This window comes from Bos indicus, chromosome 29 (genome assembly GCF_029378745.1).
Source record: "Bos indicus isolate NIAB-ARS_2022 breed Sahiwal x Tharparkar chromosome 29, NIAB-ARS_B.indTharparkar_mat_pri_1.0, whole genome shotgun sequence".
Taxonomy (NCBI): domain Eukaryota; kingdom Metazoa; phylum Chordata; class Mammalia; order Artiodactyla; family Bovidae; genus Bos; species Bos indicus.
This window is the reverse complement of record NC_091788.1, coordinates 12387170-12412705: the sequence shown is the minus strand read 5'-3', so window position 1 is coordinate 12412705 and position 25536 is coordinate 12387170. Positions and strand designations below refer to the sequence as shown.

Below are 25536 nucleotides of genomic sequence, written 5' to 3'. Positions count from 1 at the left end.
TAATATTATTGTGGTCTGATTAAAGATGAACACCACCCAAGGAAAGTCCTTCTGTGAATCGTTATCATATCATGGTGAGTTATCACTTCCTTCCAGGCTGACCTCCCTTTGATAAGAACTAAGGAACTATATCTTGGTTTTCCTTCTTCAGACTCTTTGAGTTTCATATCCCACCAAAGTTGTGCATGACTAGCCCATACCTGTGAGCTTTTATACGCACTCTCCTTTAATCCTTCCAGAAGCCCAATGTACATATGTGAAAACTGAGGCTCCGGGCAGCCACAGAATGTGCCCAAAGTCACACAACTGGAAAGCAGAGGTGGCAGAAGAGGAGCCCCAGTCTAACTTCCCAGCGGGGTGTGTTGATTTCGCGGTGGACACAGAGCGACTGTCAAGACCAAAAATACCTGAACAACAAAGGGAAAACAGCAACTTTTCGGTCATAGGCCCAGCTATAATGATTTAACATTCACCGTGGGCTACATCATATGCCAAAGCAGTAACTACAAGCTGAACAATCCTGAGACGGAGCTGAAAGCCTCAGTAGCTTTGCAGTCATTTTCCCTTGCTCTCCTCTCCTCTGGAGAGAGAAGACACCACTCACAACTGACCCAACCATCTTTCAATGCCAGTGACAGCCTCTCTTCCCGTCTCCCGGATGCCCAAGCACAATTCCCTTAATGGGCATAAATCTTTCTTATGCATGTTACCACTACTTTTCTTTGTCCTGAATTAAACATGTTTGCCCATAAATCCAGGAAGGCTACGCCTTGGGCCACCTGAGATGCCTAGATTTGTAACTATCACTATACATGTCATATCCACTCATGAAACCCAGTAAGTATTAGTCATTTCTCGGCATTTCCATCAGAGGAGGAATTTCTTTGGGGGACCATTTTCACAAAGAAATAAATATATTTTATCTGTTAGTGAAAGTGACCAGGCACCTTCAGGAAGTAGGAAAATAAACCACATTGGGGGTGGAGGCTGAGAAATTTTTAACTGGTGAAAATTAAATTTTAGAAGACTGAATGAAGGGTGTCCATCATACTGGGAGGCCCCAGAGCAGTGACCGAGGTTTTTCCATCCTTACTGCCGCCTCTTAACCCTTATCTGATGCAATTTTTACCAACTGAGTTAAAGGACCTGTCTCTAGATGGAGTCGTAGAGAATGAACCTCAGATGCCTTAGCTGGGCATTCAAGGCTCTTGTGATCTGAGCTCAGTCTCCCTTTTTCTTGATGACAACCCTCCCTCATAAAATTCCAAGTGCCCCAAGTGTTTGCAGACCATACTTTGTACTTTCCTGCTCATCTAATTTTTCCTCCACTTACAATGATGCTTCTTCTCTCTTTGCTGACACTCTTACCAATCTTTATGACACAGACAAAAATACCATTAATACTACATCTAAGTGTTTCCTGATTCTCCTGGTTAAAATGAAACTGCTTCATTCACCGAGCACACTCTCATGATACCCATGGCCTGCTCTGTAAACTGCTGGTTATATGTCTAATCTCTTCCCTCCTAGAGGACCCAACTCCACAAGAATATGAGAAGTGCCCCAGCTCTCTCTCTACAATTAATGCCCCACCTAGCAGACTTTTGTATCTAATAGATACTCTCAAGATATCTGCAGAAACTGAAATAAGAGAAATCATTTTATCTTAATATACGGCAGTACTTCCTCAGGATATGCCAGTTGACATATTCATAAGGGGATGAGAACCCAGTGCCAGAATTTGGCTTGTGTGGTCAGTGTGGGAGCACCTAGGGATGGGAGGCATGGTTGAGATGGATTAGGGACTGGTCTAGGCTCAGAATGAGGGGAACAATTAACCCAGACAAGTGCATCTACATTCTGTAGGAATGAGATTCCAGTTCATGAGGGTGGATGGTGATGCCTACGTGGCCTGGCATAGAGTAGAGGATCAATAAATAAGGTGTCCTCCTAGCCCCGACAGCCACCTAGTGCTTCTTCACCTCAGCACGCATCACCAAACTGTACTGAACTCGGTAGCTATTCCATCCCTGACCACCAGGGACCTAGGCAGGACCTGAGCATTGCAAACAGAGCCTCAGCAGCTGGTTCAGTGCCTACCACACAAGCAGTCCTAAATAAATAGATAAAAGTCTGCTGAGTGAATGAAGGGGAAAATGTAAGAAGAAAAGAAGGAAAGACAACAGACAATGTCTGTTGACATGCAAACTGTCAACGTTTCCAATTCAGCTTTTCAGGAAAAGCAGTAGAAATCTTAAACTTGGTGGGACAGACGGTGTTACCGGCTTCCCCACAGTGTGCCCAGCGTTTTCTGTCCAGGAAAAGCTACACTGCCTCTGGGAGGTGTTGTCAGAGTACTCCTACTGGGTCAGCCAGGACATGCTCTGGGAGCAGACGGATGGGTCCTACAAGCTGCCTAGACCTCGTGGCAACTGCTCTTCACCCTGGGGGCACCAAGTGTGTATAGATTTAAAAGAAGCAAAAATAGGAATCCTCAAAATAGATATTTGATATATTTGAGATGTTTGATTTCGTAATTCACATTCAATTCATTAAAAGAAAAGAGAATCAAGAAGACGTTCGTCAGCAAAGACCACATAACAGTTCCCCACGTCGCTATACTCTTGCACACCACTCCTTCACAAGCTGGGTTGTCAAAATTCCATTGCCTAAACTCAGATCCAGAAGGATCTAGCCCATGGCTCTAATATATATATATATATATACACACACACACAAATATATATATATATACACACACATATATACACTTCCTAAATTGCCACCACGTACAATTTTACTATCTCCACAGTTAGCTGTTGGCATCACTGTGCCCTGGGGATGCCTAAACAGCACCATAGGAATCCTGCAGACGGGACCTGAGCCTTCCAGGAGAGGCTCTGCTGCAAAGGCACCCTGGTTGGCACACAGCTCATCTGGCCAGAACTGGCCTAACACTGTGCACAACAGGAAACAACTTGCAGCCCTTGCTGGCCGTGCAGTGAACTCAGAAATGTTAACAGATGGTATGAAAAACACAACTCTGAACAGTCAGCAGGGTGACACTCATTAAGAGTCACCACTGAGCTCACTTCCAGTAAAATCCCATACCAATGAAATACCACTTTCCCCAAACCGTCACTCTGCTTGAACAAAAGTGACTACAGGGCGCTATAATGCCAGGCTTGACTGAAGCTCTGCAAATGACAGAGGCTCTCTCCAAGCCTCAGGGATCTTCCTTCCATCATCTTGTTCAGGATAGGTCCTGATCACATCTTCCCTCTAGCCTTCCTCGCCTCTGAAGATGGGCCTGGAAGCCAGTTAGCCTCAGAACTTGCCTCCTGACCCTGACACCCATCACGCTGCCTACTTTCCCTCCCCAGCAGAAGGGGCTGGGAGGAGAAGGTATAAAAGAATGCATGGAGGATGACTTCCCTGGTGGTCCAGGGGTGAATACTCTGTGTTCCCAATGCAGGGACCCAGATTCGATCCCTGGAAGGGAACTAGATCTCACATGCTGCTACTAAGAGTTCACGAGCCACAAGTAAAGATCCTGCATGCTGCAACTGAACATTCTCTGAGCTGCAAATAGAAGATTCTGATCGCTGCAATGGAGATCAAAGATCCTGTGTGCTGCAGCGAACACCCAGAGCAGCCAAATAAATAAAAAATTTAAAATGCATGGAGGAACTTGTTACTCTACAGGTCAGAATTTGTTCCACAGTGGAAATTCATTTATCTTCATATTTTTTCAAATATATTCCTAATTTGTTTCTCAATGAAAATTATCCCCTTCCCTCACCTCCTTTGCAATGGAATATGATGACCCCAATGCAGGCTATAAAACTACATTTTGCTGTACTTCAGATGCCATCAATGAATTAAAATACAGATACATGAAACTAAGGTCACATGAACACATCATCAACGCTGGATAATGGTTCTTAGGTGGCCAACTCCAGACTGCTTTGCACTCACTGACACAGAAGCCAGCACGTCTCCTCCACTAGTTTCACCAGTCCCGCCCCAAGAAGAACCTCCAGTATTCACAGATTTGCATGCTTCCAAGTTTCCTCTCTACAAGGCCCTTCCACCTGCTACCCCATTAGCACCTCCTGAAGTCCTACTCATGCTCCAAGACCCAGTGCAAATGCCAGCTCTTCCCATTAACATTTTACAGAGCCTCAACGTTTCATCAGTCAGCAGGAGCTGCTCTCTCACCTGTGCTTCCACAGCTCAGTGTTATCACATTTAGACTGGGATTTGTCTCATTCTATCTGTGATTTTTTGCTGCTACAACTCCAATGAAAATGAACTAAATATTAGTTAGTGCCTGGCAAGGTAAGTTAATTAGATGGCTTACCAAAAGGATTGGACACCATGACTTGATTTCCTTAGCTCACTAACCCACTGTTAGAGGGGAAGTGAGAAATCACATGGGAGAGGCACCTGAGCCTGCACAGATGAAAGGCTGATGTCCATTAGTTGGCTGTTGGCCTGGAATCTCAGAGCGTGCATGCTAAGTCACTTCAGTCATGCACAACTCTTTGCGTCCCTATGAATTGTAACCCGCCAGGCTTCTCTGTATGGAATTTCCCAGGCAAGAATACTGGAATGGGTTGCCATTTCCTTCTCCAGGGCATCTTCCTGATGCAGGGATCGAACCCTTATCTCCTATGGCTCCAGCATTGCAAGCGAATTCTTTACCACTGAGCCATGGGGAAAGCTCAGGATCTAAGACACCTGGGTTCTAATCCCACTCTGCCATTAACACTTTCGCCCAAGCTTGCATCATGTTTAACCTTTGGTTTACTGTTTACTTGGGAAACTTAAGTAAACTGTGCCTTTGCTACACTGTTGTTTACCAATAGTATCCATGTTTGCATATATATTCTACCCTTATGATCTTCTCAAACGCATTAGGCCAAAAGAACACTCACAGTTGCCGACTGAAAGTAAACTCAGATTTCTTTCATGAACACAGTATCTGTGAACTCAAGACTATAGAGGAAAGAAGATAAGGCTGTGCTGTAAAATCTCAGGCAAGTTCCTAAACCTCTGTGAAAGAAGCCTAACAGCCATACCTGCCAAGACTGCATGACCACAGGGATACAAGAGCTAAAGTCTGGAAAACATATAGCAAGAAGTGGCCTCCTAATGTTAACTATTTCTAGTACTTCTGTAGATTATAATCCAGTTGCACAGTGTTCCCTTATTCTTCCTTGTTGATAGTGAATCCCCAACAGAGTTTAAACTGGACACATTTTGTGTCCAAAGGGCTTTTTCAAAGATTGTTTTTATGGTTCTTGTTTTCTTGAGAAGGGTGGGGCCAAACACATAGAGATATCTTATTATTTCTGAAAAAATGCAGTTGTACTATGGTAACGTAAATTTCCTACAGACACATGAGATAAGCAAAAAGTTCTTGCCAAAAATGATCAGTCCAACCAACCATAATTAAGTTAATTCTATCCAACTGCCAGCAAAGAGATCAAAGGTTAAGTCTGTTCTCAGCTTCACGGGATGATAATGATAATAAACACAGCTATTCTTAGTAGCCAAAGTATATTTTGTAATTGTAACTGACACCACTTGACTTTCATTTCTGGTAAGCTAAATGATTTGTGATATATTTTCTTGTTTGCAATAACAGATCCTTTAGCTAGTGAAATTCACCTTTTCCTAGTGAGACCTACCTTCTCATTCACAATTTGTTCTAATGATGCTTAACAAATGACTGAAAAACATCCTCTCCCTTGAAAAGCTGGTGCTGCATACCTTCTCCAGTTCTTCACATTGTATGCACTTTTGAGTTTTGCCAAACTTCTAATGTTTTCACCAATACTTCCAGGACTGAGAATTTACTATATGCCAGGAACTGTACTGAATGTCTTATACATATGTGTGCATACTAAGTCACTTCAGTTGTGTCTGACTCTGCGGCTCCATGGACTGTAGCCTGCCAGGCTCCTCTGTCCATGGGATTCTCCAGGCAAGAATATTGGAGTAGATTACCATGCCCTCCTCCAGGGGATCTTCCTGACCCAGGAATCGAACCCATATCTCTTGCGTCTCCTGCATTGGCAGGTGGATTCTTTACCACTAGCGCCACCTGGGAAGCCCACCTTATATACAGATTAATCTAATTTCTTACTCCAACAATCCTGTGGTAGTATCAGAATCACCTGTAGCGTACAGAAGTAGACTCTTGCTCCAGGTGACACAGGAGGAAACTAAACAATGGATCTCAGCTGTGGAACCGGGTCCATGTGTCCGGATGCTAGTCTCCTCTGCTACCCTACTTTGCCTTGGCTGCCCATTACTTTCCTCACTGCCACATCTCAGTGCCCGCCACAGTTCACGGCACATATCAGGAACATAAGAAATGATGATGGGATAATAGTTAAAATGACAGTCAACATGTTCTGAGCGTTTACTTTTGTCAAACCACATTCTAACAGCATTACATGTGTAAACGCATTCAACCGTAACAAGTCTATGGGGCTCATTCTACAGGTGATGAAACTAAGGCACATGGGGATTAACTAATGAGACGGTGAGAGTGAGCCCCTACCTCCTATTCTTTATCCTTGATCCACATCCAAACTAGAGGGTGTGCACGAGTTCAAATATCCTCTCTGCTCAGACACAAAGTATACAACACAAAGCATAACTCACATTCCACTATTTGAGTTTATTCCTTTACCATTCCATGCCCTAGTCTTAGGTCTTTCCTCCAGAGAATTACTTCTCCCAGGTTTTGCTTTTCTTCTCATAGTCTTACTCATCCAGTTTGGCCTGTCAGTGAGGCTCCGCCTTTCACTGTACACCAAAACCCTGTGGAGCAAGAATTACCCTCATCTTATAGACAGGGAAGTTGAGCAGAAAGGCTAAGTTAGTCATTGACCTGGGGTCTGACAGACACTCTGGCTCCAGAGTCTGGCCTTGAATCCACATACTGAAGATCGGGGCTGAACCTCTCCCTTCTCCAAATTCTCCAAGACTCCCGTCAGTCAGGATGACTCCATGTTACACTGTGTGGATCTATATTGTATTGCATCGATCTTACACTAAACTGTATTGATATGTAATTGTTTTCTATATGTGGCCAATTTGACTGTAAACTATTTAAGAGATCCTGCCCGTCCTTTTCCTTTTGTGGCCTTGAGTGTGCCCCCCTCGGTGCTGGACTCATTATTTGCTAAAACCTACACTGGAAGCTCTGTCTCAGACTGGAATGTCTGCTCAAGTGGAGCCAGAAGATTCCTATAATTCCAGCCTACTAGGAGAGTTCTCCAAGGCTAGCCAAAGCCTTCTATTACTCCCTGCTCCTATCACTCTGTATTCTCTTCCACGAGCACATCTCTTCTCCATTCAGCTACCATCTCCACCCCACATTTCTCCTCTTTAAAGACTTTAATTCACCTAACTTTGCTACATGCTTCCTTCTGGATGTTCTTCAGACATCTGCATGTTAACGCTGAACTCATACCTCCAGAAATGTGTTCCTGTGCCTGGAATCACGGTGGACCATCTAGTTTCCCAAGTTAAGAACATCAGCAGAATCAGCTTTTGAACTTTGAGTCAAAGGTGTAAGGTTAAAAGTTACTACTAATAAAAAACCATCAGGAACATATATCAGGCTTACACATTCCACTTTGGTTTTCTAAGTTTGGTCTATATAGTTATCCAAATATGGAAAAGTTTTGTGTCTTCATATGTACTAGATAGGGGGTTCCCTGGTGGCTCAGATGCTAAAGAATCCGCCTGCAATGTGGGAGGCCTGGGTTTGATCCCTGGGTTGGGAAGATTCCCCTGGAGGAGGGCATGGCAACCCACTCCAGAATTCTTGCCTGGAGAATCCCCATGGACACAGGAGCCTGGCAGGTGGAGTCTACAGGGTTGTAAAGAGTCAGACAGGACTGAGTGACTGAGCACAGCACAGCACATGTAGCAATCATTTTTATTTTTGCTTTAAAAATATATATACAGCCCTACTTCCTGTGTGCATATAAGCTTTAATGAGTCAATGACTGAGAAAGTGAGATGCCCTTTTTTCCCCAAAGAATAAATATTTAATTTCTATTAAATAAGATCTGTAAGATCTTATAAGATCACATGTACATTACTCACTGTAATCCTTACAACTATCCTATGAGGTAGGTATTATTACCATTTTATAGATGAGTAGAGTGAGGCCCAGACAAACAAAATTAGTTGCCCAAGTTCACATGGTTGACAAATGACAGCAATAGAATTTAAACCCACATTTGCCCCTAGAGTCTAAAAGCACTCTTTTTACACCATACTATCTCCGAATAAACTAAATCTGTAAACAGAACCTCAAAAATGTGATAATGAGTTTAGATTATTTTTCCTACCACAGATAGACTATTATAAGTCCTTAAAAGTGTTAACTGTCAAGCTTCCAAACTAAGATACTTATGCAAGTATTAGTTATTACTATTATGGTGACTCATATTGGGATTTTACAAAATAAGTACTGTATATCTGAGAAGACTAAGACACAAAAAGATTATTTCTGAGAGTAAATAGAGGCTAACACTTGTGGGGGGGGCGGGGAAACTTGCAAAACCACAGGGTTTTATTTTGTTTTTTTGAATACTTACTATGTCCTGGGAACCATGGTAGTTGACATTCTTAGAGAAATAAGACACAACCTAGTCCTTAAGGAGCTCTTAGCTCAGTGGAGAGAATACACAAAAATAATAATATGTGAGAACATTGTTCAGGTTCTATGACAGAAGATATTATGAAACAGGTCACAAATAAGCAACAGGCAAACCATGTGTGACCCACAATTATGTCATCTTTGACTCTGTGGTGTTTTCATAAAGATCAATCAAGGGTTAACAGTTAAAAATTGAGAAATTTCATACCAAAATCCATAATTGTGGCTACTCAAAAAGTGAAAAGTCTAATGACACAGAGATCTGATTCCTATTTGTGCTCCATCAACTTGAGCCCAGTGGCTGCTGCCTTTAAGGGTAGTTTGCACATAAATTTGTATATAAGGACCCACATTTCTTTTAACAATTTTCAGGACAGTTACCGAAAGACATTTTCTACCAGGAGTGCATTTGATGTAACATCTCATATTGGTAAGTAACACTGCTCATGTGACCCTCGATAAAGTCATGCACTGACATTTAAGGCGGCATACATAAAAATTATCAAGGCAGTATTGACAGGAAGAGAAAGGATTGAGGTATATAAGTAAGTGTGTGGGTGCAGGTGGAAATGTGGTGAAAGGATACTATCTGACCTCCCTCCCCCCTTCCATTTCTCCCTATACATACACGCCTCACAATTTCTCCAGAGCAGGTATCCTCCCCACTGTGGCTCACAGCTCAGATTAAGAACAAAGGCAACTGCAAGTACTTGAGATAGCTCCCACCCCAGGCTGCACAGGGCACCGCAGAGCTGCCTCAGTCGGGGCTTAAGTGGATTAAGTCTACCATACATTCCTGTATCAAGACAGGATACAAAAGCACAGTGACCTCCTGCTGGAGGCAGATTGAAGGTGACTGGCAAATCCTCAAGACAGAGCAAATGAATTTTTCATGTAAATGAAGACATCAGTGCATGCCCTGACATGTTCATCTCTCATCTTCAAGCCTACAGTGAGGAGGCAATGTTTGCACTTCCATGGGACATTTGTATTTCAATGTATTCGGACTGAGTTAATATAAACTGCTACTGATAAATGTCTTTAAAGATGGTCTATACTATCTACTGAGAAAATATATGCTGTGCAGCATGTCTAAGTCAATACAAACTAAAATGAGGCTCTACACACAAAAGGCAAGCACTGTCAATTAAAACCTCACCCTGTGGCTCCAAAGGCACACTCTCAGCTCTTCTATCTCTCATCTGAATTATCTACCTTGTCAGAAATTTCATAGAAAGGAGACAAGAGTGGGCCAGTGTGGGACTTAACAGAAGGGAACAATTATATCCAAGATATCTCTTCTGTGCCTGCCTCTATTAAAAGTGTCAAGATATTTACTAATTTAATCTCCCACAATTAAATGTGAGCCACACAAGGAGACTATTTCATCTCTGTTCACTCCTGTACCTGCAGAACGATTCCTATACAAGGAAGGTGTTTGTCTGGCTGTCATATATTGGTCCTGGGCACCAATCCTTAATCCCCTACCCCAACGCTCCACTGTATCACAGGAGCTAGAAGGATCTCTTGCTAGCAGGATTACAGTCTACACTGTTTCAATCAGTACCTTGCACGAGTTTTGTGATATGGAAGGGTGGTGGCAGACTGGCAGAGGAGTTTGTGCTGCTATGGCTTCTCACAGTTTCCTCAGATCCCACAATTCACTCTGCTGGTCTCCAGCTTCAGGGCTGCAAAGAATCTATGGCCCAGGCAACGGCTTGCTGCAGTTTCTCAGTTTGGATGTATCTGTTCGACTATCATTCCTCCAACCCTTCCAACGATTTCTAAGCACGTTAATACCCTAAATTATATCCCTTTCTGCTTAAAATACGTAAGGTGCTGTCTGTTTTCCTGACTGACTGAATATTCCATAAAAATCTGTTAAACAATTAAGCAAAAAAAACAACCAACTCAATGGGCAGTAACATCCCTACTTGCAGTTGTAGAATTGAGGCTGTGTGTGCTGTGCTTAGTCGCTCAGTCAACTCTTTGTGACCCCATGGACTGCAGCCCACCAGGCTCCTCCAGGCAAGAATACTGGAGTGGGTTGCCATGCCCTCCTCTAGGGGATCTTCCCAACCCAGGGTTCGAACCCAGGTCTCCCACATTGCAAGCAGATTCTTTACCAACTGAGTCACCAAGGAAGCCCCGGTGGAAGAAGAATTGAGGCTACTAGAGATTTAGAATTACACGGTAATTATTAAATGCCAGAGCTGAGAGTTGAGCCCTAGACTCTAGCAAAAGCGAAGGTGCTTTTGCTTTTTCCATTCAGATGCTGCCCTCAATAAGTATAACATACCATGTTGCTGCAAAACCTTACCTCAGAGGTTAAGACTGTTGTTTTCACTGTTCCTCCTGCTAGTGACTAATGTGGCTAGAAAGTTCCCTATAAATTGGAAGGGTACATTAATTCCCAAGGCAAGCTTTCTATTAAATATATATGAAAGCCAGTAGGATACCCTGTTGAAAATGTGCATTGTATTTGCATTATTAGTGCAGATACTAGGTGTGTGGCACACAGAAGAAGCTTGCATAGTATTGATCGAATGAATAAATGAAAGTTCATTGATTTTCCTTAGCCAGAAGTTCCTTTGCAGATTGTATGCTCTGGTGTTGCTTGGGTCATAAACCACTTGTGGGCTGATAATTCCATTAACCTTACTGCCTGGATCCCTCCCCACTGTTTAGCCAGGAAACAATATCTCCAAGGCTGTTATTTTCCTTGAGTAACCTCAGTTGTCAAGAGCATTGTTAATTCTGAGGCAGATAGACACAAGAATCTATCCCTACCATTCCAAAATGAAAGATCCAAATGAAAGACTGAGGCCCTAAAAGCTATTAACTCACTCCTGCTGAAACGCAATCGAAAACAGCATTGCACTGAGAATTGAACAGATCTGGATTCTCATATTGACTCCTACCACTTACTAGACCTGAAACCTTGGGCAAGATATTTCTGTGACCTCAGCTTTCTCATTGATGTAATGGTAGTAGTAATATCTCTAGAGCTACTGAAAGGAAGAACCATTACAGACAGAAGGCACCTGGCACAGTATCTGGCCCGCGATGAGGAGTCAGTGGGCAAACAGCGTTGCCATCATCAATACCAAGGAAGGGTCTGTTGGCACACAGCCAGTCATCTGGCAGGCTGGTCCACGTTAGTCCACAAGACTCTCCAGTCCCAAACAGGCAGCAGTGATATGAAGGAACACTTAGACATTTTTCACACCTACAACTGTACTACCTAGGGAGGTTATATAATTGCAAAGAACTGTGTATCTGTATATTATAACTTTTGTAGGTTTCATGGTGGCTGGTGACTCTGGTTGGGGTAAGAGTGGAAACGGCTGGCACAGAGTGGGTGGAGCAGAGTCGTCACACCTCACCTTCCTTTAAAATGAGATCCAAGATTAGACTCACTAGAAGATTCTGGGGGTGGACAGGTAGAATTGGGTGCCTTTTACATGCCTAGAGGTAGTAGTTAAAACTGTAAGAAAGAATAAGGTCATGGATAGTTTTGGATTAAATGAAGGAAGACCAAAGCACACGTGACCTCAGAAAACTTACCGTAGCCAGTTTCGAACCTGGTGCTTGGCACACAGAACATACTCAATGAATATTTGTTGCATTAGTAAATAATCAGATTGGAAAGTATATCAATCTTCCTTAAAAGGCCTGTGTCCCTCACTTCTTTTATGGTTTAGACTCATTTTGAAAAGCTGAGAATGTGTATTTCCTGAATATTTCGTCTCTCAGTTTGAGAAAGTGTTCTGAAAGCCTATTAATCAGCACTGATATATATTTCTTATTGTATCAAGATCTGGTACGATTTCATTCCTTCTCCAACCACATCTTAACACAATAATCTCATTCCAGCCGCATTTACCTTATATTTAGTAATCTTCCAAATCCAGACATACATACACTGGAACTGGCCTGGGCAACCTGGGATGCAGGGTCAGCTTTATATATTTCCTTTGCATATCTGCCTTTTAATCATTAAAGCTGCATATATTTATGAGAATAAATAGAGTGAATAAAATATAAACAAAACAAAGGAGATTATATTTTAAAAAAGATCTCTTAAAATAAGCTTTTGTCTTTTTTCCTACATTAAAGATTAGATAACCTTTTCTCAGTGCATCCAGTGAATTTTCAAGGGCATTTCCCCCTCATTTGCCCTTTGAAATGGAATTATTGCCATTTAAAGGTGATATGCAAACTGTCATACCTAAGCGTACTACAGCCTTCTAAGTGTCTGGCATGCAGGCTGACGTACATTGCTGGAGGGCGGTGGACGAGGAGCTGGCATAATTTACTTGTAAACAGAATTCTATTTTCATTTCTGTCAGACCCGAGGTTTGGATTGAATTTTAGTTTCCTAGTCCCCAGGAGCATATCAATGCCATCTTTACAAATAATTGTCCCAAATATGAAGTTGATCCATATGAGCACATGGCAGTGTGGTCCAAAAATGCAACCAACTTGTCCAAAATTTGTAGGGTCTGTGCTGGAGAAATTAGGGCTGTTTTCACCAGAAGTAGCTAAGTTCCTTCTAGTTGGTCTTGGATCTGTTAAGCAGGTGCAGAAATTTAAAGAAAGAGGGGGGAAGCATGGCCCCTGCCTCCGACTCACTTTACAATCTCCTAAGGAAATGAACTGGAAAAAAAAAAAAAAAAAAGGAATGATGAAGCTTAAACTGAAGTCCCTGGACGAAGAAGAGAAGAGATTTAAGTGGACAGCACTGGCCACATCTGGCATCATAGATGCGGTGGACATTGAAGCTGGGTAGAATTTTCATAGAAAGAGAGGAAGGCCTTCTGACTCATGCACAGAGACACCAGATTATTATTAATAATCTGTACTGTGCTTTTACTTTTTTCATATTCTGTGCTAGATTCTGAATATACAGAAAGAAACATAATAAAAGACTACACTAAATATCCTATTTCTGAATACTCAGTACTTACTATTGGACACCATGATGGTTTTGGAATACATATTCCTTTCATTTGTGATTTAGTATCAGGAAGTGTATCTATACCACAGAAGGAAGCAAACTCCTTTGTGCTCTCCTACATGCCTGTATTCATGAAATCCTCACTTTGTGTTGTCATAGATGAAGAAATTTCATTTTAAAAAATCAGCAAATTCCATCTGGCCTATGAAACAGATTCTTTAGAGGATATCATGCATGTTTTTACAAATTCATCTCATTGGCTTGCTCCTGAGTGGATAATTAATTATTTAAGAATTCTGAGGGACAGATGGATTCCTTTCTATTGTTAACACATATATTCCCTAAAATTGATTCGAGAAAAAAATTGACTATATAAGCAAATTAATATTTCCAAAAATAGTATACTACTGAGGAGTGATTTAATTAAAATCTTCTCCTTAATACCATAAAAAGGAGGCAGATTTTGTCTTGACTGTTTCAGTTCAATGTGGATCAAAGGCAAGAGCATTGACAACATCACCTGCCAAGCCCCCTTCCATACTTTTTAGAAGTGCAATTTCTATTGATACAAAATAAGCACTTGCAAAGGACCAAAAGAATGTTCAGAAGGCTGTCACAAGAAAGTTGATGAAGGACTCCTCAAAAGTTTTGTAAATTTACATGCAAAAATTAGGGTCTGATAACCATAATTTAGTTAAAACTTTTTTTTAAAAAAGGAAATGCTTTTCTTCATATTTTGTCTCTATGACAACTAAATAGATTTGGAACAGTGCTATCTTATACTAATTAAGGACATGGCCTCACAACATGGACTTCTATGAGGATTAAATGCAAATGTGTGAATTATCTAGTTTCAATTAGGCTGCTGCATTCCTGGCTTGCAGTTGTGAGCAAACACTGTTTTGCATAAAGAACATGAATTGAAAATTGTTTCTTAAGAATTAGATAAAACTAAGGGAAATGAAAAGGAGCCCACTGCTTGTATCACACACATTGATGTAGAACCTGGAGGTCTGTATCCACTCATTTATCTTTCCATCCTTCTGTCCGCCATCACTGAGCCCCTCCTGTACGCCAGGCAATGGGAGGACAAATAAAAATGTCTGTCCTTACTAATGAGCTCCCTCTGGTGATGGTGACCCACGTAAACATGATAATTACAAAACATGCCCAGAGCATCTGGATTATAACGAGATGAAACCCACTGGTGGCAGGGTTGGGGGCGGGGGTGGGGAAACAGAAGAATGTCCTCTGGGAAGATACAAACAACCTAATGCTTATTTGTTTATATTTTATTTATTGTTTATCTATATCCCTACTCATTTTCCATCTCATGTTATTTTGATGGAAATTGTTTCACCTGTGAATATGTCAGTATGTATATCTAAAAGATAAGGACCTGTTTTTAATATTACCACAATATCATTATCACATCTAAAATATTACCAGTAACATCACCAAATATCCAATTGGTATTTATATTTCCAACTGTCTCATAAATGTCATGAATTTTTTTTTTAGTTTGAATCTGGATCCAATGTGTTTACTGATAACAATTAGTTGATTCATCTTTTAAGTGCTTTTCCTATATTTCTTTTCTCCTTGTTACTTATTTGTTGAAGAAGTCTGACTTTTAAAGGACGAGTGGGAGGGACGTTCAAGAGAGAGGGGATATATGGTATACTTAAAACTGATTCACATTGTTGGGCAGCAGAAGCTAACACAACATTGTAATGTGATTGCCCTCCAATGTAAAAATATATATATATATCTGATGATAAACCATAAAGGAAAAGAATATTAAAAAAGAATGTATATATGTATAACCGAATCACTTTGCTGTACAACAGGAATTAACATTGTAAATTGACTATCAGATCAGATCAGATCAGTAGCTCAGTCGTGTCCGACTCTTTGCGACCCCATGAATCGCAGCACGCCAGGCCTCCCTGTCCAAAGGAAGCCACGAGGGAAGCCCAATAATAAAAAAAATAAATAATAAAAAAGATAAAAAACAAACAAAAAACCAAACAACAAAAAAAGGATGAGTGGGGTTAAGATAAAGGAGAAGGGATTAGGGAAAGCAGTTTAGAAAAACGAGTTGCCAGGAACAAAAAATACTACAAAGACATTGAGGTCTTCCTTGCTTTCCTTAAACACAAACTCTGTGATCATTTTCATTTCAGAAATACTGCTCAGTATACACTATCTCCTTTGAATATTCATTGGAAGGACTGATGCTGAAGCTGAAGCTCCAGTATGTTGGCCACCTAATGCAAACAGCTGACTCACTGGAATAGTCCCTGATGCTGGGAAAGATTGAGGGCAGGAGAAGAGGGTGTCAGAGGATGAGATGGCTGGATGGCATCACTGACTCACTGAACATGAGTTTGAGCAAACTCCAGGAGATAGTGAAGGACAGGGAAGCCTGGGGTGCTGCAGTCCATGGGGTCACAAAGAGTTGGACATGACTGGGCAACTGTGTGACTGAATGACAAACACTATCTCCTTTCAATGCCCTTCTCCATGTGGCTAGTAAACTCCTACATCACCTTCAAGGCTCAGCTCCAGAAATTATTCTCAACTTCTGAATGTCACTGTCTCCATCCTCCCTAACAGGATGTATTACCTGGTATCTATCAATTAACCATGTTAGATGCTGGGCAGGAAAAGATAAATGAAATCAAATTCCTGCCCTCAAGAAATTCATTGGGGGATATTTTTGGCAAGAAAGACAGTAATGTTACACTCTGGCCTCTAAATGTACATTTCCCCGTATAATTCAGTCATAGCAAGTATGTGCTCATTGCTGTGTAAGGCATAAGCTTGAAAGCAGTCAGAAAAAGTTAGATTTGCTATAAAATCATTAATAGTCTTGCTCTTTCAGTTTTGATTTAAAGATAGAAAGCATGACTTTGTCAATGGGCTAAATGTGCTTTATTGTTTTTTCTAAGGTTCCTATCTTATGCAAAGGTTGTAGGAAGACTAATACTGGAAGATTAGACAATCAAATTGTAATGAGTTTAGCTGGTTCTCTATGGCTCACATTTCTACTTTTTATACAGCTGTTGAAGCAACCGAAGCAAACAAGATAAAAATGTATTACCCAATCATAATTGTAAATGATGCTCTTGATGATGGAAAGCCCAGAACACTCTTTCATTCACTTCAGGGCTGTCAGTATTTCCTTGGGTTTGCACATTCTGGCCTTTACAAGTAAAAATAAATGGTCTTCATATTCACCATGCCAGCACCTTATACAGTGTCTTGCATATAATGGACAGGATGAATGGGCTTTCCTGCCACTTTGTAGCTGTGTGATCAAGTCTTACATTCTCCTCTCTTCCCAGACTGCAGTTATGAGAGGTAAAGGAGATAGTGTGTGCAAGGCGGCAATAAATACATGAGAGATTTAGTTATCATTTGTTAAATAAATCAATGAAAAAATTGAATATTTTGCCCTGTCCTTCATTCCTGTCCTATTCAAATTCCTGGCCAATCTCTCCAGACAACCTCAAATAATATCTCCTTTATTACTGCTTTAAAAATTATACAGGGCTATCTCAAACATTTTAGCACATAATTGTACATTGTTTCTGTGTCTGACTGTTATTCTCCTCCATTGTAGCCACAAGCTTTTAAAAAATAAGATGGGTCTTACACAGAAGTGATGTCAAAATATTTAACACCTAACTCTTTGGTTAATCTTTAGCTAATCAATTAGCTCTTCAGCTGCTCAATCAAGGCCTGGGAAAGGAACTGGAGTTGGGAGTAGTTTAAAGCAGCTGGGAGGGGGAAAAGCTATTTACCAAGAAGAATATAAGCATTTCAACAATTTAAGAACCAGGAGTTCGGTGTGTAGTCTGAATGTCAATACCGGTCTCCTTGACACCTCTCTAGCATCCCCTATTTGTTAGAAACTCAAAACACTTACTAATGAGGTGAGAAATTCAGCCCAGAAACAGTTTATCTTGCTATTTCTCTACCTGCATAAGGAAACCTCAAAACTAAACAAAGAAGAGTTTATCTGGTTTGTGCTATGAGAAGTAAAGTCGTGTCATGGGATAATGGCACCTTTTCATTCTGGGATGACGTATGTGCTTACACAATGGAGTATTACTCAGCCATTAAAAAGAATACATTTGAATCAGTTCTAATGAGGTGGATGAAACTGGAGCCTATTATACAGAGTGAAGTAAGCCAGAAAGAAAAACACCAATACAGTATACTAACGCATATATATGGAATTTAGGAAGATGGTAACAATAATCCTGTATACGAGACAGCAAAAGATGTATAGATGTATAGAACAGTCTTTTGGACTCTGTGGGAGAGGGCGAGGGTGGGATGATTTGGGAGAATGGCATTGAAACATGTATATTATCATACATGAAATGAAATCGCCAGTCCAGGTTCAATGCAGGATACAGGACGCTCGGGGCTGGTGCACTGGGACGACCCAGAGGGATGGGATGGGGAGGGAAGAGGGAGGGGGGTTCAGGATGGGGAACACATGTACACCCATGGCAGATTCATGTCAATGTATGGCAAAACCAATACAATATTGTAAAGTAATTAGCCTCCAATTAAAATAAATAAATTTATATTAAAAATAAATAAATAAAAATCAACTTAGCCATCACCCTTCCACTATTTTTAGTTTATTCTTGCTCTGCACCGAAGAGCTGTCTTTTAAAGAAGAAACCAGTGCCCTGGGGAGCATTTCCTACATGATCACTGCTGCCTTCTTTAACTCGGGCGTGTTTTCTGAATAAGTCTCTGGTTCCCCACTCACACAGCTGGGCTGTGACCAGCGCCACGCTTGGCTTCATGTTTTCTGAACAGATTTGCTGCACCAGAAGCAAATGGCAAGAGAAAATAAACTTTGATTCCTTTTTCTGCCATTACTGAGTGTTCTTTGGGAAGAAGCTAGAGGAATGAGTATCTAGGACCACGCTCACTAGGTAGGTGGGTTGACAGCATTTAACAACCTTCATGATATAAAAAGAGAATGTTTTATGATTGCATTTAGATGCCAGAAAATTGTGAACAGTATGAGCACACTTCCTATGGAAAGTAAATAATAGTCTTGTCACTCCTGTGCTGCAAAACTGAAAAAACAATCCAAAACATGGCTAATTAAATCTGGAGTCAGGAGTTTTAGTAAAAACTGTTACCAAGCCCACCTAGTACAATTTTATATACAGGAAGTATTTTACTTCTTCAATGGAAAGAAAAACTGAGTATTGCCTAAGGCTGAAGAACTAAAGAAAGAATAAATTATATAAACTATGAATAACACAGACACCAAAATTTAATCTAATTTTGCTATGGAGCACTGATATTTTGCTAACAAATATTTTAGTCAATTTCATTCTCAGTGAGATAATATACCACACAATTAGCAAGTAAGCGCATCTGCCCTCACTTGTCTTATGCTTTTGTTTTGTTTTTGTCTTATACAATTTTTTGGCATCAGAAATTTCATGATATCAAAATCTAAATAAATCTGAGGCACTGAGTGAGACAAACTTCTTGAAAAGGTCTCACAAAAGCAAAAAAAGGAGAAAAAAAAAAGATGACAATGGTGTTGTCTAGCTGTAAAGTTCTATGATTTTGAAACAGGGGATGAATTCTAAGGTTCATATTGAATTGACTTCAAATCTGTACACACACTGTAAAAAATAATGATATGACTGTGGCTCTGCTTAAAACCCAACTGTTATTATCCAATAACAACAGGTTTTGGTGAGACTGATACATCAGGTTTTCTATTAATTATACCACTGGTAAAATTGCTTCTAGCTGGCAACTTCTGCAATAGTGTCAATGTGAAAATAAACAGAGAGTTAAACAATTACCTGGTTAGCTTTTGTGACTGCAGAAAGCTTTTTCCTCTGCCTCAAAGCCCTTGCCTCTTTCTTATTTTTTGGTAAACCCTTGCTTATCGTGTCAGTATTTAAAGGCACGCACCATCGTACGCTTGGCCTTCTTCCCATTCGGCACTACACTAATTCTAGTGGACATCTGTACACTGTGTGCTGTACTATCACAAGTTGAAGACCAAGTATCATTCCACCATCACCACGATCCCCTGCTGTTTTCTTTCTTTTTTCTTTTGACCACACTGCATGACTTATAGGATCTTAGTTCCCCAAGCAGGGATTTAACCCAGGCCCCCACAGTGAAAGTGGACAGTCCTAACCACTGGGCAACCAGGGAATTCCTCACTATCCCTTGCTAACAGTAACAGCTGCCAGACTTTGTTTTGAGACTTGTCAGGTCAGAGGGAGTCTGCCTTTATCCTGTTTAACGTTCACAATGGGCTGGTGATTTGGCTTTATGTTCATGGGTAAGCCAGTCCATTCAAAGTGAACTTTAGGGACCATTCTCAGGCTCACTTTCTGGCTGGGTATGACTAAGAAAACAAGCTGTCCAGGAGCCACTGGCAACCATTCTGGAACCATGAGGGCAGTTAGGGTTAGGATACAGATAACCTCAATACAGGCAGCATGTCAAAACCCAAAGAAACAGATTTCTTGACAGCTCTGTGAGCCATAGGATCAGACCTCTGAGGCTGTTTTTACTGCTGTACTTTTGGGTTACAATCACCAATACATTTCCTTTATCGATCAAGCCAGTTTGAGTCATGGTGCCTGTTCCTTGCAACAGAAAGCAACCTCAACTGCCCTTGTTATGGCGCAGTAGGGATCACACTGTGTTACAAGTGTGGGCTCATGTGCCCAGTCCTCTCGGATTATAAACACAGTGAGCCCAAGGATTACAGCTGTTGCTTTTTGTAATCTCAGCACCTAGCAGAACATCCGGCAGTAGTCTATGCATACGAACTGATTAATAACTGACAAATAAACAAGCAAACGAGTATGTAAAGCAAGCTAATCCAGGTTATTCCAGCCAAAAAGCACCTCTTTCCCAGTATTTTATACTTTAAAAAATGTGACTGGAGTCCTCCTGGACATCCACGGCATATTTATAACCATTTTCTATTCTAATTCAGTTCCCTAAGAGTGCTTTTTCTCCTTTTTCCTCCTAATTACATAAATAATACATCTCATTGCTGCTGCTGCTGCTGCTAAGTCGCTTCAGTCGTGTCCGACTCTGTGCGACCCCATAGATGGCAGCTCACCAGGCTCCCCCGTCCCTGGGATTCTCCAGGCAAGAACACTGGAGTGGGTTGCCATTTCCTTCTCCAACGCATGAAAGTGAAAAGTGAAAGTGAAGTTGCTCAGTCGTGTCTGACTCGTAGCGACCCCATGGACTGTAGCCCACCAGGCTCCTCCATCCATGGGATTTTCCAGGAAAGAGTACTGGAGTGGGGTGCCATTGCTTTCTCCACATGCTCATTACCAAAGTTCAAATGATGCATAAAGCATAAAAAATAAAAAGATGATGGGATTACCATCACCCAAGGCATACTCTATTAAAAGTTTTTAATTCAGAGGTTAAATGACAAATTTTGTTTTGTCCTATTTCTACTTGTCAAATGTGACACAGACATTAGTCATCAGAGAATCATAAGTTTAACTTCTGTATTTTCAGACTGGGGGAACATTTGATGTAGGCATACTACGTGCTGAGTTTTTACTGTGCTAGATGCTTTCACATGGATGAGGGAATAGCTGTTTACCAGGACACGAGTTGTCTCATTTTTGTTTTCCCAACAGCCGTGCTTTATAGCTAAGGAAAGTAAGGTTGCCAGATTTGGTAGTAGAAAATATGTCCCAGGTTTGGGATGGGCATGTACACACTGCTATATTTAAAATGGATAAAAATAAATAAATAAATAAAATAAAATAAAATGGATAAGCGACAAGGACCTATTGTATAGCACAAGGAACTCTGCTCAATGTTATGTGGCAGCCAGGATGGGAGGGGAATTCAGGGGAGAATGGATACATGTATATGTATGGCTGAGTCCCTTCCCTGGTCACTTGGAACTATCACAACATTCAGCTATATCCCAAAACAAAGTTTTTGATTTTTTTTTTAATGGGGGGGCACCCGAAATTAGCACGAACTCTCAGAGCAGCTACAGTTTCAAATGGCATATGGACAAATGGCAGTTTTAATCCAGCTGACCCTAACGTCACCTTCCAAAGTCAGTCTATGCCTCTGAACTAGAAAAAAGACCAATGTCTGGCCTTGATGGATCACGTTGCAGTCAATTCCAAAATGGAACTTGAAAAGCTTTTAGTCTGAGATCTCCATAGATTTGACCACTTTCTTGTTCAAATGACTTCTTTTGGTTTAATGGGGAAAGGTCAAAAGCAAAAATGAAAGCCCCACAAAACCAACCCACTGGAGTTTTAGCTTCACTACTCTGAAGTACAGGTAAACATTCTTCAGTGCAGTGTAGGACTATTCCTAACATTCCGGGGGCCCAAGGTAAGAATACAAGTACAGTATGGCAGAAACCAACACAACATTGTAAAGCAATTACCCTCCAATTAAAAACAAGTACATTTTTAAACAATACATTTTTTAAAAAAGCAAAAAACAAGTCAAAGCCCCCGGACCTGGGCCAGCCCCTCTTCTTTTCGATAGTTCCTTCCTGCACCACAAAAGGCCTTTTGTGCGGACGTGTGGCTATCCCAAGTCCAGTGATGATCAACAAAATACTACTCCCGGCCTCACCCCTAACCCCATGCCAGTAGCAAATGCACGGATTTCCTCACACCCAGGGGTGGGCACACAGTACGACCCTTGGAAATGGGCTCAGGATTGTTTAGGGAAGAAATTCTGGGATCCTATTCACCCCGAATATGGGCTAGAAAGCAAGCTCCAAATGGACCCAGCCTCTTGCATCAGAGACTCCTCTCAAGTCAGAGGAATGCTGTCCAGGTCAAAGGACAATATTAATTCAGAGTAACTTTTAGATCTTATCTTGAATTTGTTAGATATTTGAACTTCTAAAATTCCATGCCTTTTAATACTAAATTTTATACTTTGGTGAGAACTATAAAGATGGCTCAGGAAAATGTGACCTTGATTAGTTAGCACAGACCAAAAATGAGAGTAATGAAAGTCTCCGACTTCATTTTTTATACCCCCTGAATTCTGACAGAGGGTTAAATACATGGGGAGGAGTCAAGGCAGTTATAGGGCCAAGATTCCAAAACGGAGTCATGTAGCACTAGGCAAGTCCTACTGAATCTTCTTACCAAGGTGGTTACAGTATAGATTCTAGAAGCAGACATGTGTGAGTTCAAATTCTAAGTGCTGCCATAAGACAATTTATTTTTTTAACTAATTTTTTTTTAATTGAAGGATACTTGCTTTACAGAATTTTCTTGTTTTCTGTCAAACCTCAACATGAATCAGCCATAGGTATACATATATCCCCTCCCTTTTGAACCTCCATCCCCATCCCAATCCTCCAGGTTGACACAGAGCCCCTGTTTGAGTTTCCTGAGCCACAGCAAATTCCCATTGGCTATTTTACATATGGTAATATAAATTTCCATGTTCCTCTCTCCATATATCTCACCCTCTCCTCCCCTCTCCCCGTGTCCATAAGTCTGTTCTCTATGTCTATTTCTCCATTGCCATAAGCCAATTTAAATCAGTATTTAAATAAACTTTTCTCTAATCTCATTTCCTAATTTGATATTGAGAAGCAAGATAGTACCTACTCAGTGGAGTCATGATGTGGAGTACATGAGAAGAAGCAGGTAAAACATACAGCGCAGTGTCTGGGGTAATAAATGATACCTACTGTTATAATTAGTAGTTTAATGCAATGTCAGGGTCAGAATTATGGCCTATTCATTGTTTGGTAAATAACTTAGAAGGCTATGATACATTATCTGGCATCAGCTTACCGCCATGCTCCACATTTGAAATCAAGTTTATTCTTTGAATAAGTATGTAAAGACATTAGATATCATTCTAAGAATCAGTGAAATGGGAACTGAAAGGTAATAATTATGTTTACTAAAAAAAAAAAAAAAAAAAATAATTATGTTTACTAGGTTTCCAAAATAAAACAAAAAAATCATCTGACAGAAATATATCTTGCTAACAAGAAAATTTTTATAATCTTCCTTTTTAATGTGCATATTTCTTTCAAAATCAACATCAAAATGAACATATATTTTACAAAATTTGACATCTAACCATAATGACTACCTCTCACTGGGTCCCCTTTGTATCAAAGAGTGTACTGTTGGTAACATGTACACAACATCACCTTTCTGGCATCATCTTCCTGACCTCCCTGACCCCATTTTACAGATAAGGAGAGTGAGGTGGCGACCACAGTGACACAAAGCCCCTGCCCTTTCCATTTGCTAGCTGCTGAAGCCAGGTCTCAGAACAGCTCCTGTAAACCTCTCCCCTTTCTACCCCCTACAACCTTTCTCAGAAATCATGTGTCATGCAGGCAAAATGTTCATACCTCTTTGGCTTTTAACCCTTTTTTAAGAGACAAGTTTTTTGGTGTGTATGTGCTCTCTCAGAAGGTTCTTATTATACTCCATATTTGTCTTCCTGTAAATTTAATTGAGAATAACTCAAGCTAAATTTTCTTTTGTTGCTATTAAAGGAGCTGATTCCTGGTGGGTGGAGATGAAAAAATCACCACCAAATGAGAAGAAACTCAGTTTATGGAAATTAGTTCATTTGCTTATTTCTCCATAAAACCACACTGAATCAAAACCCAGATACTGCTGCAAAATAAACCAGGGGCTCTGGTAGGAGATTTTTAAAAATACAGTACAGTACAATTCAATGTACAATATATTGCAAAGGTACTTTACAGCCATGTTCTTGGCATTAAGATACATTAACACTTTTAGGAACATTCAGCTATGTGTCCTGATCTTTACAAAGCATAGTGTGCTGATCAAACCATCAAATACAGATATTGGTTTATACCTGCAATAATTTGCTGAATTTCCTATCTTGATCATTACTGCTGTACTCCGGAGGTTTTGAACTGAACATAAGACAAAAAAACATTTTACAGACCCCTTGTGGGGCAGCCGTTTGTAAATTAGAAACCGAGTCTCAGGTTACACACCCCTAAGTGCCAACCACAATACATCACTCCTCTGCTCTTTGAGCAGAACTTATTCAGAGAAATGGAAAATATGGAAAAGCTATTTATGGACAAAAGAAGTATGCCTGGAAAATGTGTTCCTGAAAAAAAAGGTACATTCCATATTCCAAATTTGCCAAGTTTTGGGTTTTGGTGCAATCAGAAAGTGTGCTAGGAATGGAGAAACAACTTTATTTGAAGTACAGTGGTACTGGTGACCAAAATATTTATCAGGAAAAAACAAAAAGCATGCTGAGGGGGAGGATGCGTACTTTTTATCAAGGCAATGCTAAAACGAGTTGCTTTCCTTGAGGATAAAGAGGACATTTCTTTTCAGATCTACAGATTCCACATCTAAAGAGAAAGTGCAATTATGCATAAAGTAAATGCTTTGGACAGACAAACTGTTATGGGTCCAGAAGACAGTAGCTCCTTGCCAGTGAAATAAAGCAAATGTCAACAAGCCAGACACACTTGAAACATTCAGAAAAATGTCTTGCTATTCCTTTCCATACATAATACGCCATATGACACCACAGTTAAATCTGCTACTGCAAAAAAAAAAAAAAAAAAAAGTACATCAAGCTGTGGTTTCCATGAGATTTGGACAGAGGCAAACAACACGGCAGAAAGGAGTCCGCGATGGTACAGGTCTCCCTTCTTTCCTTCTGAGGAGGAAATGACTGCCTACAGCTAGCTGACCAGGAGTTAGCGCTCACCCTGCCCGGAGCCAGGATCTGGAGTGTACCCAGATGCGGACCAAAACGCAGCTTCAGGTAATTATTAACGGGAACAGGAAACTAGAGAAAACAGTCCCAAGTTACA

General features: G+C 40.7%; 1 protein-coding gene across 20 annotated transcripts in view; it reads right to left on the bottom strand.

Moving 5' to 3' along the window:
- The window catches only part of DLG2 (discs large MAGUK scaffold protein 2), a 2332068-nt gene that overhangs the window by 195581 nt on the left and 2110951 nt on the right, over window positions 1–25536 (bottom strand). The gene's annotated exons all lie outside the window — the stretch shown is intronic.